The sequence below is a fragment of the Leucopleurus acutus genome, assembly GCF_964270905.1.
Source record: "Leucopleurus acutus genome assembly, chromosome: 10".
Classification (NCBI taxonomy): domain Eukaryota; kingdom Metazoa; phylum Chordata; class Mammalia; order Artiodactyla; family Delphinidae; genus Leucopleurus; species Leucopleurus acutus.
The window spans coordinates 77,846,491-77,860,030 of record NC_139153.1 but is presented as its reverse complement, the minus strand read 5'-3'; positions in this window follow the sequence as shown (position 1 = coordinate 77,860,030).

Below are 13,540 nucleotides of genomic sequence, written 5' to 3'. Positions count from 1 at the left end.
ACCTTACTTTGCTTCAGCAGTTTCCCCTGCATTTCATGTGGTTTTAATTACACCCGAGATCTTAATTTTCACTAATCAAATATGGGCATCAGTATGTTTACGACAGTGCCCCTCACTCCTGTTCTGATACATCGTGAAGTAACACTGTTTTAAACTTTCTTAAACCAGGGGTGAATATGATTGATGAAATATGACTGAACTATGAAATATGATTTAAATATGCGGCAGTTCAACACATGCCTCATATTTAAATCATGTGATGTCTCGTTCTCAGGTTGACATGATTCAGTGGATTGGATAACTGATTCAGCAACCTGTGCTAAAGGAGGGTCTTTCCCTGTTTGTCTCCTTGCCCTGCTTTCCCAGGTCTCCAACCGCCCTGATGTTTGTCTTTCCTGTACAATTTACATGCACGAATAATTCTTCACTTCTTAACTTTACTTCTACCTTAAATCAACCATTAAAACAATCCACGAAGCAAACAAAGAGTCCAGTCTCATTACTTGAAAGGTAAACATTGGTTAATTGGAAATGATTTAAACGTCTCATTGTTTCATTGCCATGTCTATACACATTTGTAAAGCAGGGCAAGAAAACCGCGCGAGTGCTTAATTTAACAAAAGATGTATTCATCATTGATTACATGCAAGGGGTAATCCATATATGGAGGATATTGTCTCCCTCATTTCAAACCGAATTGGAACATTAAAGAAGCCTAGTGAGGAGGGCTGTAGTAAACAAAGAGCCCATGGCTCTTCTTTGGATGAGTCCTTGCCAAGAAAAAAGAGTCCTTCGTCTTCCTGTTGGGCTCTGCTATCCTCACAGGGTATGAGAGCTTCCCCTTTTGGTCTCCTGACTCTACTTCATTGAGGTTGCTGTTTATTAATCTTTCACGAGGGCAACTTTTTGAATACTTCCCAACCTCACTCCAATGACCACAGCTTATCAGGAGTGTTTGTGGACACAGCAGCATTCTTACTCCTAGACTTGAAACCTCATGGTATGTTCCAGGGTCACCATCAGGGGGAGTGTCAAGACTGGACTCAGGAACCCAAATACATTGTTCTATTAAAAACAGATGTGTGTGGAGACAGCCCACACTCTGTCTATGGAATGTGTATCTCTCTAAATAAACCTGCTTTCAGTTTTTTAAAAAAACGTGTGTGTGTGTGTGTGTGTGTGTGTGTGTGTGTGTACATATACTAATGGATGTCCAGAAAACCTGTAAAACAAAGGTAGTAGAGAGCATCATTGAGGGCAAAAACCTGATTAGACTGTTGGGTTTGTAGTGGAGAGGAAATGGGCACAAAAATGGATCCAGGTTACAGGGAAACTTGAAGGAAAGACAAACTGAATGACTTCGATTTGATGCCATAAGAAAAGGTAATACATCCTGATTCTCAATTTAAAAAGCTCTACAATATAGGCAGAACACTCTATGACATAAATCACAACAAGATCCTTTCTGACCCACCTCCCAGAGAAATGGAAATAAAAACAAAAATAAACAAATGGGACCTAATGAAACTTCAAAGCTTTTGCACAGCAAAGGAAACCAGAAACGAGACAAAAAGACAACCCTCAGAATGGGAGAAAATATTTGCAAATGAAGCAAATGACAAAGGATTAATCTCCAAAATTTATAAGCAGCTCAATAACAAAAAAACAAACAACCCAATCCAAAAATGGGCAAAAGACCTAAATAGACATTTCTCCAAAGAAGATATACAGACTGCCAACAAATACATGAAAGAATGCTCAACATCATTAATCATTAGAGAAATGCAAATCAAAACTACAATGAGATGTCATCTCACACCAGTCAGAACGGCCATCATCAAAAAATCTAGAAACAATAAATGCTGGAGAGGGTGTGGAGAAAAGGGAACCCTCTTGCACTGCTGGTGGGAATGTGAATTGGTACAGCCACTATGGAGAACAGTATGGAGGTTCCTTAAAAAACTACAAATAGAACTACCATATGACCCAGCAATCCCACTACTGGGCATATACCCTGAGAAAAGCGAAATTCAAAAAGAGTCATGTACCAAAATGTTCATTGCAGCTCTATTTACAATAGCCCGGAGATGGAAACAACCTAAGTGTCCATCCTCGGATGAATGGATAAAGAAGATGTGGCACATATATACAATGGAATATTACTCAGCCATAAAAAGAAACGAAATTGAGCTATTTGTAATGAGGTGGATAGACCTAGAGTCTGTCATACAGAGTGAAGTAAGTCAGAAAGAGAAAGACAAATACCATATGCTAACACATATATATGGAATTTAAGAAAAAAAATGTCATGAAGAACCTAGGGGTAAGACAGGAATAAAGACACAGACCTACTAGAGAATGGACTTGAGGATATGGGGAGGGGGAAGGGTAAGCTGTGACAAAGCGAGAGAGAGGCATGGACATATATACACTACCAAACGTACGGTAGATAGCTAGTGGGAAGCAGCCGCATAGCACAGGGAGATCAGCTCTGTGCTTTGTGACCGCCTGGAGGGGTGGGATAGGGAGGGTGGGAGGGAGGGAGACGCAAGAGGGAAGAGATATGGGAACATATGTATATGTATAAGTGATTCACTTTGCTATATAAAGCAGAAACTAACACACCATTGTAAAGCAATTATACTCCAATAAAGATGTAAAAAAAAAAATAAAAGTTGCAATAAATGATCTAGAAGGAAAAAATAAAAAAAATTAAAAGTTCTGCAATAAAAACTCATTTCTCTTCAGATGTAAATGGAAGCATGTGTAATAAAATTATCCAAGATATGCAGATGGACAACTACCTATATTAAGGGTCATTGTTCTAAGCATTTGGTAACCTGGTCATAACAGCTAGATTTCTTTACTAGTGAGGGCATTAGTATTCCCTTTGCCAGAAGATCTTATGCCCTGATTGGGTATTTTCTGTCACTTCTACCCCTTCAGGTACATATAGTTTGATGGGAATATGTCTTTTGGTGTGAAATTATTAAAAGCTGTAGAACCATGGTTTTCTCTCTAGTCACTTCATTCATCTCAGGGTTTAGAAAATTCATTCACATGAAGGGTAATTCTAGAAAATGACCACAAGATGGCAGCATATACATATTATCGTTAAACTTGTTTTGAAGCCAAGGAAAATTAACTGTTAGATTGATATCCTAAAATTATTCTAAAGAGTAGCTAAACGATTTGCATAAAAAGATTATAGTAAAAACAAAACAAAACAACCTCCACACTTTGTTGGCAACAGGTCACAGTCCTTTAAGTGGATGTACACAATGAAAGGATAATAGCATTAGGGAGGTTATTCGTCCCACACCTACTGATTACTTGTAGAATAGCTGTTGCTGACAACGACCTGATAACATATCTGAGCCTCAGTTTCCTCATTTGCAAATGGGGATAATAATAGTCCCTCCCTTGTAGAGTTGCCGTGAGGGGAAAGTACGGGGAAAATATATACAGAATTCCTAACAGATCCCGGCATGTTGTGTTAGCTATTTTTATAATTCACAATTTTCCATTGAGATGCCTGACACTATAGTTGCTTCTAATCAAAGCTGTCACTCATTAATTGTGCTCATAGTATAAAATTTAGTATATCACAATTGTATTACATGGAGTATCTCATGGTAATAAAGGTAATACATGGCCTTCATTAAGTTGAGGTAGTTTCTTTCTATTCTAGTTGTTGAGTATATCACAAAAGGGTGTCGAATTTGTTCAAACACTTTTGAAACAACAGTTGAGAAGATCATGTTTTTTCCCCCTTCCTTCTCTTAATGTGGTCTATTAAGTTGATTTATATTTGTAGGTTAATCCATCCTTGATTCCAGGAGTAAATCCCACTTGGTCATGGCATACAATCTTTTTAAATATACTCCTGAATTCAGTTTGCTAGTATTTTTGAGGATGTTTTCAGTAATAATCCTAAATTGTATTGTAGTTCCCTTTTCTTCTAATGTCTGTTTATGGCTCTGATGTTAGCATAACACTGGCTTTTCAAAATAAACTAGAAAGTTATCCCTCCTCTTCAATTTCTTGAATGAGTTTGAGAAGGATTCATGTTAATTCTTCTGTAAATATTTAGTAGAATTCACCAGAGAAATGTCTGGCGCTGGGCTATTCTTTGTTGGGAGATTTTGCTTACTAATTCATTCTCTTTATTATGTATAGGCCTACAGAGCTTTTTTATTTCTTCATGACTTAATCTTGACAGGTTGTGTGTTTCTATGAATTTGCCCATTTCTTTTAGGTAATTCAATTTTTGGCATACTATTGTTCATGGCACTCTCATAATCCCTTTTCTTTCTGTGATTTTACTTACTTGTCATCTTTTTTCTTAGTCAAATCTAGCTAAATGTTTGTCAATTTTGTTGATGTTTTTGAAGAACCAGCTTGTTGATTTTCTTTACTGTTTTTCTATTCTCAAATTTATTTATCACTGCTCTAATCTTTATTGTTTCCTTTTTTCTACTACCTTTGGATTTAGTTTATTCTTTTCCTAGTTCCATCAAGTGTAAAGTTAGGGAGTTGACTTGAGGTGTTTCTTTTTTTTAACATAAACATTTACAATTATAAATTTTCATCTCTGTTTTTCTTTCTCTGCAAACCATAAATTTTTGGATATTGTGTTTCGTTTCCTATAATTTGAAGACATATTCTGATTTCCCTTGTGATTTCTTCTTGTCCCACTGGTTGTTCAAGAGTTTTGTGTTTAATTTCCACATATTTGTGATTTTTTTCACATGTCTTCAACCAATGCCTGCTGAACTTGAAGCCAGCAGCCAGGGATCAGGAATTCTGGGTATTTTTCTGAAACTTGTCCTGTTACTCTTCTTGAATTTCCTGACCACAGAACTGCTGTGGAAGGCAGGAGGAGAAGCAAGAACACGCGTGTTTGTGAGCAAACCTTCAAAATGCCAACTTTATCAGAGTGCGTTGTTGACACCACACTGGTATTGGGCGGGCAAACTCAAGTATCTATGGACTTTTCCAATCAGCTCTTTAAATTGTTAATTCAGGAGATCGTGTTGGGAAAGGAGGGCCTCCTTTTTCAGCCACGCCCTGGGCATTTTGAATCCTGATATTATCTCCATCCGGCTCGTACTGTTCTGTTCATGTATGTGAGCAGACATTTATTTTCCTCATCAAGTGATGGTAATGACGGTAATGAGAAAATGTGTAGGGTTTTCACGGCGCATCCCTGGAGGGAGATGGGGGAGTTGCGCGAATAATTCAGTTGGCTCAGCACTGCGCTGAGGGCATAAAGCCCGGTGACGTCGCCCGCACGTGGACGGCAGGGTATTTTACACACGTGGCCAGAGTGGAGCGGTGAACAGCAGCCGGTCCCTGGCCGCTGCCCTGCAGCAGAAAGATCTGGGCTCTAAGCCAGGGTAAGAATTAGAGCAGGCTGGTTTAGACTAATTCTATTCTCCTTTAACTCAGAAATCTAAGAGCTCACATGACAGCTACCCAAGGGATTTTGTTTTTGGTTTTTTTTATTAGTAAACTAGTAGTAAAACCCTAGCTCTCTGCTTCACAGTTCAAAATAAATAATTTTATCTTACACCATAAAACTATGATTTCTCCTGTACTATTCCTTCAGGTACATTTTAATCTAATACAACCATTTTGCAAACATATGAAATGACAGGGCAGTCTTCTCCAAGTCGGATTTCAAGCTCAAATATATATGTATAGCTATACAATGCATAAATACACACACAAACGTACACACATGCACCTCTTTATTACCTCAGAATGAAAATGCAAATGCATTTATTAGCCTAAGAGTGGCGCCGAATGGAAATGTATGCACAGTTAGATAACAGACCCCTTGAAAATATAGCAGTTGCAGCTATTAATGTTCCTCTGACAGTTTTTTAAATTCCTCAAAAAAAATGAAACAGCATGAATACTGTCAATATATCACAACGGCCACATTAGGTTTTGTGATATACATCATAATATAAAGAGCACTATTAGAGCACAACTTGGGAACCATTAAATCATTCTAAATCACTGTTACATTCCATTAGTGTCAATGGTGAAACCACATAATAGGCTTTATTACAAACTTCACCTTGGTAGGCCACTGTCTCTAATAACCACTTCTCTATGATGTGGTATCATACCCAGAAATCCAGGGAGAAGATAAAGTCTCCCTTATTTCTTTTTTATTGGATGGGTAAAGTTAAATTTAGCTGTAAGTAAAAAAAAAAAATCCTGAAGCTTTGTTCACTAACTGCGAGTTGCTGCTACTTGTACAAAAAAAAATTAGGCAGACCTTGGAAGAACAGTTTGAAATACATTTAAAACCTGGCAATGCTGAGGCCAGGGTAGGCCGGGCAGTGCCTGCAATTACGATGTCATTTTTGAAATGCAGTTTAGCACATTTGTGCGCCTCTTTACACTTTTGTTCAGGAGCAGAGTACTGATTATAGGAACACTGTAAGTTTCAAACCTGCCCTTTCCCTTATTCTCCCCTGGTTTGCGCTGTACCCTTTTAAAAAGTCATTTGGGCACTTTGTTGAGGTGAGGCTGGGAAGGACTTCAGCTCAAACTGAGATCAATTTTCAAATGTTTCAGGGAGAATTGTTGTACAGTGTTCTGTGCCCCTCTTCTTTACAAATAGAACCATTTATTCCCCTCCCCCTACTACGAATTTAGTCACAATCCCTTCGCTCTATTTCTTAGATACACTTACAAATATAATGCTCACTGCAACGATTTCTACTACACGATAGACACCTTTGTTATTGGCTAAGGACGTTTTAGGATAGGATAACATAAGTGAAAGTCAGATGCAATTGCATAAATGAATAATAATATAACGAATGACTGAAATAATTCATCATTTAATACACTACCAGATCAAAGACAAAATTCTTTATATTCTCTCTGTTAACTTTGATAAATTGTAAAGTGTTTAAACAATTATTGATTGTAAATAAGTACTTTTTTTAAACATCTTTATTGGAGTATAATTTCTTTACAAAAACAACAATCTACCCTTTTCAGGTGAGCTTTGAATAAAGCCAGTTTAGGGCACTGAAATAGATTATTACTCTAATGGCTCCGTTTTGCTTTTGGTCCATTCTTTAGGAACAGACTTAAAAAAAAAATAATACTACATGTATCCCTATGATAAGATGATGTTTTAAACTTAGGAAGAGAAAGCAACTTAGGAAGAGAAAGGCAAAGAGGAACAAATAACAAATACATTAAGGGAAGTAGAAATAAGTCACTAGGAGCTGAATACTTCAGAAGGATAAACAAAAATCATAGTGAGGAATCTGGTAGATGTATGTTTATAAGAATTATCTAATAAAAGGGAAAAAAATAAATAAATTTGGAAATTATAAAGTAGATAAAGTATAAGAAATATAGAAATCCAGTCTCATACCCGGTAGACTTAAAGTGTCCTCATGCCATGAAACACTTTTAGATTTCTCTGTTAATAGTGTTAGATTTCTTTGTTAATTTGCTTACCCACATCACATGTACCAGACTGACATAAAAACATGTCTCTCCATCTCTCCAATTTCTCTTCCCTTCCGTTTTCTTTTCTTCTTTCTCTCTGTCTCTCTCTACCTGCCTGCCTCCCTCTCCTTTTCTTATCTTTTTCCCTCTGTCTCCCTCCCTTTCCCTCTTCTGTCCCATCTCCCTCCTGTTAGCTCTCTTGCCCTCTCTTCTTCTTTCTTTCCTTCCTTTTTAAAAAATTAACAGTCTTTTTCAATGCTGGTTTATGCATAATGTTTGGAAATAGCAATGCAGGAAAGTGTGAACATAGCACTTCATGGAAGGGAAATTAAAAATAAAAACCTGAGGTATTATGCCTTTTTTAAAATGAGGATTCAAACAGAAAAAAGCATAAGCTTGATTTGCTGTCTCTGTTGCCTAAAGAAAGTCTTTTAGCTAAAGCCTCACCTCTGACCTTGTTCTTTACTTTCAGGGTATATTGTATTTCTCTTTTTTGTTACATGTTTGGTTTGCAATGTCACTGATGTTAATAGGAAAGAGAGAGAATTGCTGTTTGAAAAGTCCATGCTCTGCTTTTTGAAGGCTACCTTTATTTTCTATTTTTGTGATATTTTCTTTTTTTGCTTTTGAAAAATATCATGGTAAAGGTCAACTCTTAAATACATTGGAAAACTTACCTGAGTCAAAATTACAACATTTAAAAAATAATAGATGTTATCTTCTGATGTCAAATTGGCATATCAGATTTTATCACTTAAGAATTTAATCTCAAAGTGTCATGAATAAACTGGTATCAGAATTAAAAGGAAAACATTGTTGATGTTTGTTCTAAAGTGCTGGTTTTAGGCTTCAAATGGGGAACACACTAGATTTGATTTGTATCACACAGTTATCAGACAGAGTAGTTGTGTCTTCCAGATCAAAGGAAAAAAAAACAAACCCCAAGTCAAGCCATGTATTACTGCTTCTTAATTTCATTTACCTTCTGATTCCAGAGAAGATTTTGCTGAAGGCTTAGTAAGAGTAAGAATCTACAGGGAATGCTTCACTTGTGGCTTTGCCTAATTCTACATTCCTTCTAGATGGAAAATGGTGACGGTTGGAAAGGTGTGGGGAAAACTTTTTTTTTTTTTTTCGGTACACGGGCCTCTCACTGTTGTGGCCTCTCCCGTTGCGGAGCACAGGCTCCGGACGCGCAGGCTCAGCGGCCATGGCTCACGGGCCCAGCCGCTCCGCGGCATGTGGGATCTTCCCGGACCGGGGCACGAACCCGCGTCCCCTGCATCGGCAGGCGGACTCTCAACCACTGCGCCACCAGGGAAGCCCCGTGGGGAAAACTCTGCAGTAGGATTACACTATGGCTAATCTGCAGGATCAAATAACCTACTTATTACTGAATATGCTAATCTATTTTCCATATTCTGTACATCCATTCCAATTTTAAGAAACAGTGCTTAAGGAATCTGGATTAATATGTGATCATAAAGCCTGCATGGAAAACCAAGAAAAGCAATGCCATTAAATACTCTTTCATAGAAAACAAGAAAAAAAAAGAATTAGAGCAGGCTGGGAAACTGGAAATGCCCAGCCCGGGGATGGGGGTGGGGAGGTAGGTGGGTGAAAAGTGGGGAGAGAAAGATCTGTGGGGTGAGGGGTCTTTTGATCCTTCATGCCTCTTCAGGCACTCAGGTTGGTATATGACCTGATTCGGTTCAGACAGACGACAGAGTGGTCAGTTTTGTTGCTCAGCACCTAGCCAACAAAGACTCAACATCCTGTCTAAGATATCCTATTGAAACTCATTACCTATTGTAAAAGACAAATCATTCTAGTTATGTGAAACACTGAGTCATAGCAGAAACCTGAAGTCATTTCTAACTCTGGTTTTTCATGAGATCAAACTAAGAGTTTTAGTTTCTTATGTTTTGAACAAACAGTTATTAGAAACTGTATATTACAAATAATTAGAATCGTGACTGAGGACTCTTCTGGACTTTATGTAATCTGCTGGCTTCCAGGAAAAGACATGAAGAGATATAGGTGGGCCCCCCTAAATCCACTCAATACATGCCTGGCTATTTACAGAAATTACATTCTAAAGAGTGTATGGGTTGGAGGCCTAGATAAGGAGTTGAGAGTCTTGAAAGTGTGCTGTGATATTCCAGGGAAGTCAGTCAACCAACAGTTAACTGAGCTTCTTTAAAAAGCCCATATCTTGGGCTTCCCTGGTGGCGCAGTGGTTGAGAGTCTGCCTGCCGATGCAGGGGACAGGGGTTCGTGCTCCGGTCTGGGAAGATCCCACATGCCACGGAGCGGCTGGGCCCGTGAGCCATGGCCGCTGAGCCTGTGCGTCCGGAGCCTGTGCTCCGCAACGGGAGAGGCCACAAAAGTGAGAGGACCGCGTACTGCAAAAAAAAAAAAAGCCCGTATCTTGGGACTTCCCTGGTGGCACAGTGGTTAAGAATCCACCTGCCAATGCAGGGGACACAGGTTCGATCCCTGGTCCGGGAAGATTCCACATGCTGAGGAGCAGCCAAGCCCATGCGCCACAACTACTGAGCCCACGAACCACAACTACTGAGCCTGTGTGCCACAAGTACTGAAGCCCACGCACATAGAACCTGTGCTCCACAACAAGAGAAGTCGCCACAATGAGAAACCTGTGCACCACAATGAAGAGTAGCCCCTGCTCGCCACAACTGGAGAAAGCCCGTGCGCTGCAACGAAGACGGAAAGTAGCCAAAAATAAATAAATAAAATTAAAAAAAAAAAAAAGAAGCTCACGTCTTTGTTAGTGTTTAAAGGAAATACCAGGACATCAAAACACAAAATGATGTCAGAAGGAGATTATTGTCTTAATGGTGAGATCAAATAAATGCAGTAAAGCATTAGAAAAACAATACGAAACAGCTGAGTCAAGTTTTAAGTTTGTGACGGGGATTATTGATACTACCTATCTCTTCTTCATGTCTTTACTTTAAATATTCTTTTTCCCTATTCTAGGATTACGAAACCATACACCATGCTCTTCTTGTAGACACCCTAGAAGAACCATATCATCCTGGTCTTAAAACACCTACAAGAAAGGGCACAGTACTTTTCCATTAGTAAGTATCCAGGTAAAATAATGGCAGCCAGCTTTTCAACTATGCATGAATTAGGGTTTAAAGGAATAAAATATCAATTTTTCTTTAAATATATGTCACCCAAAGTGTCACTGCCTTCACTGATACAACAAAAAATTAGGTTGGGTGAGTGAGGGAGTAGGGAGAGGAAAGTGTCAGGGAGGAGTATGTGGCATCTTTTGTCTATTAAATTATGGAATTACGGGTCATCTAATGGAAACCTGTGGCATGATTAAGCTATACAAAATTGTCAGGCTCATGTGTATGTCTTTCAAAGAGCTGATAGGATACAGCTCTTTGGGTATCAAAGGATACAACAGCCTAGATATCAAGTTAGCCAAAAGGTCTCCAGCGGAACTGGGCCTTGAGCATTGGAATATATGATTAGATTATAGTGATTTTTTTCCTATGACACCTGGAAGTAAAAACAGGTCTTATAAACACTTCTAAAACTAGCAGTTCAAACAACATGCATTTACAGAGAGAGCATATGAGCTCAGCAGACTGCTACTCATTGCGAAGGGTAATAATAAAATATTAATAATTTCCATTTATTGAGTATTATATGTCAGGCATCATAGTAGGTGTTTTATGTACATTATGCTGTTTTCAAAGCAAAATTATGATATGATAATCCACAGTTTACAGAAGAGAAATCTGTAGATCAGAGAAGATTTTTCAAGAACTGATGGTTTCCAAAGACTGTGCTCTTATCCAATAAGCTATAGAAAGTTGGCACTGGGAAGTAAAGGTCACAGAAAGCTGAGCCACAGAAGTTCAGCTGTAAGGTAGGATCTTGGTTACCTTCACAGTGATTAACCAGTCTTCAGTGGTTATTATAGAAATACTAGGCCAAAAAGGCAGCATCCAGATTTTAGTTTGCATCAGAAGAGTAGAGGGCTGGCCAGGGAGTGAGGGTATGCTTTACTTACTTGTGTTAAAAGCTACATGGGAACCAAATAATGTCAAAAACAATGTCCGATAACTGGCAATGAAATTGGAAGCTATTGGTGTGAAAAATTCTGGTTTGGAATTGTATTGACTTAGGTTTACTTGCACAACCAGAACTTTCTAAAACAGAAAGAGATGTAATATATATTGTGCTCTAACCTTCTCTGTACCTTTCTTCTTCCTACAGACAAAGCAGATACTTCATCCTGCTCTGAAAACAAACAGTAAGTGATAACTCATTTATTTAAATGTGAACATTTTATTTGTCGATCATTTTTATTTTGCCAACGGTAAAATTATATATTTAACAAATGTACCCATGATTTTCAAACTTTATGGATAGTTATTGAGACAATGATCTTGAATTAATTCTACTCTCACTATGTCAAGTTGAAACAAATGCATTTTTTACATCTCATTCTAAAATGGATAATAGAAATAGTTCCCGTGTTTATGATTTTGAAACAAGTATACTAGAACTATATTGAATAGAAAACAATGTAAAATATGCCAATTTGTATATATTGTATATTCTTCCATGTTAGTGATTTTTACTATGAACATATTGTATACTGTTGTATATTAACACAGGAATTGTTAAAATAAGGATAGAGTGTCTCCACTGAGCTACAAAATGTTTGATTTTCCCAGTTGAAACTATGTTTTCCTTTCAATGTGCATTGACTTGGACATCATAATTGGTTGAAGGTTAATTTCTGCCATTGCTTAAGAACTTACCAGGACTTCACTGGTGGCGCAGTGGTTAAAAATCTGCCTGCCAATGCAAGGGACACGGGTTTGAGCCCTGGTCTGGGAAGATCCCACATGCCCCGGAGCAACTAAGCCCGTGGGCCACAGCTACTGAGCCTGAGCTCTAAAGCCCACGAGCCACAACTACTGAGTCTGTGTGCTACAACTATGGAAACGCCTAGAGCCCATGCTCCACAACAAGAGAGGCCACCGCAATGAGAAGTCCGCGCACCGCAACGAAGAGTAGACCCCGCTCGAGGCCACTAGAGAAAGCCCGCACGCAGCAATGAAGACCCAACGCAGCCAAAATAAATAAATATAAATAAATAAATAAATAAATAAAAGAACTTACCATTGGCATAGGTTAATTAGCTCTTATAGGCCTCAATTCCTTCATCGGTAAAACACCACCATACCTGTGAAGGTAAGAGAGTGAAATTAGACATTGTATTTTGCCCCACACTGTCAATAAATGTTCATTCCTCTCCCTTTGATAATCACACTATTGAGAAGAAAGTCAATACATGGAAGAGGTACCAATTGTCCACTATTTACAAATCAATAAGGCCTGAGATGTACTGCAGATAAATAGTTTAGAATTTTCTTTTCCTCCAAGAATTTGGGGGTAGCAATTGCACAGGAAGACAGTTAATCTAGGCAGTATTCCTTTAATTTACAAAGTGAGTAATTTTTATATGATGAATGGTGGGGAAGAGAATATGAATGCTTCCTAAACTTCATGTTCTTTTTGATTCATCTAAAGGACGAAGGATTTTTTGACACATTGAGAAAGCACAATGTGGGCAACCCAATGCTGAGTGTCTTTCAAAAAGTTAATGAAGATATTAAATAACCTTTGTACCCAATCATGGATTCAGCAAATTCGAACAGGCTAGATTTTCAATATATTAGTTCTATTTGTACTTTTTCTATACTTGGAAATTTGAAAATATAGACAAGTGTAAGGAATAAAATAAACATAACTTCTAATGCCTCCACTGGAGAAATAACTACTACTAAAGTATTTGTATATTTCTGTGTAATCACAACCCTGAAATCTTGATTAGAGTTGTGTATAAATAAAAGGACAAGAAATCTACTTTTCATAGACAAGAGGAAAAAAACTAAGAAATGGTATACACTGAAAATAAACTTTGCCCCAAAATTGAAATGAATAATCAATGCAAGATCATAATTAACTGTGACGAAATCTGTTTTCTTCCGTA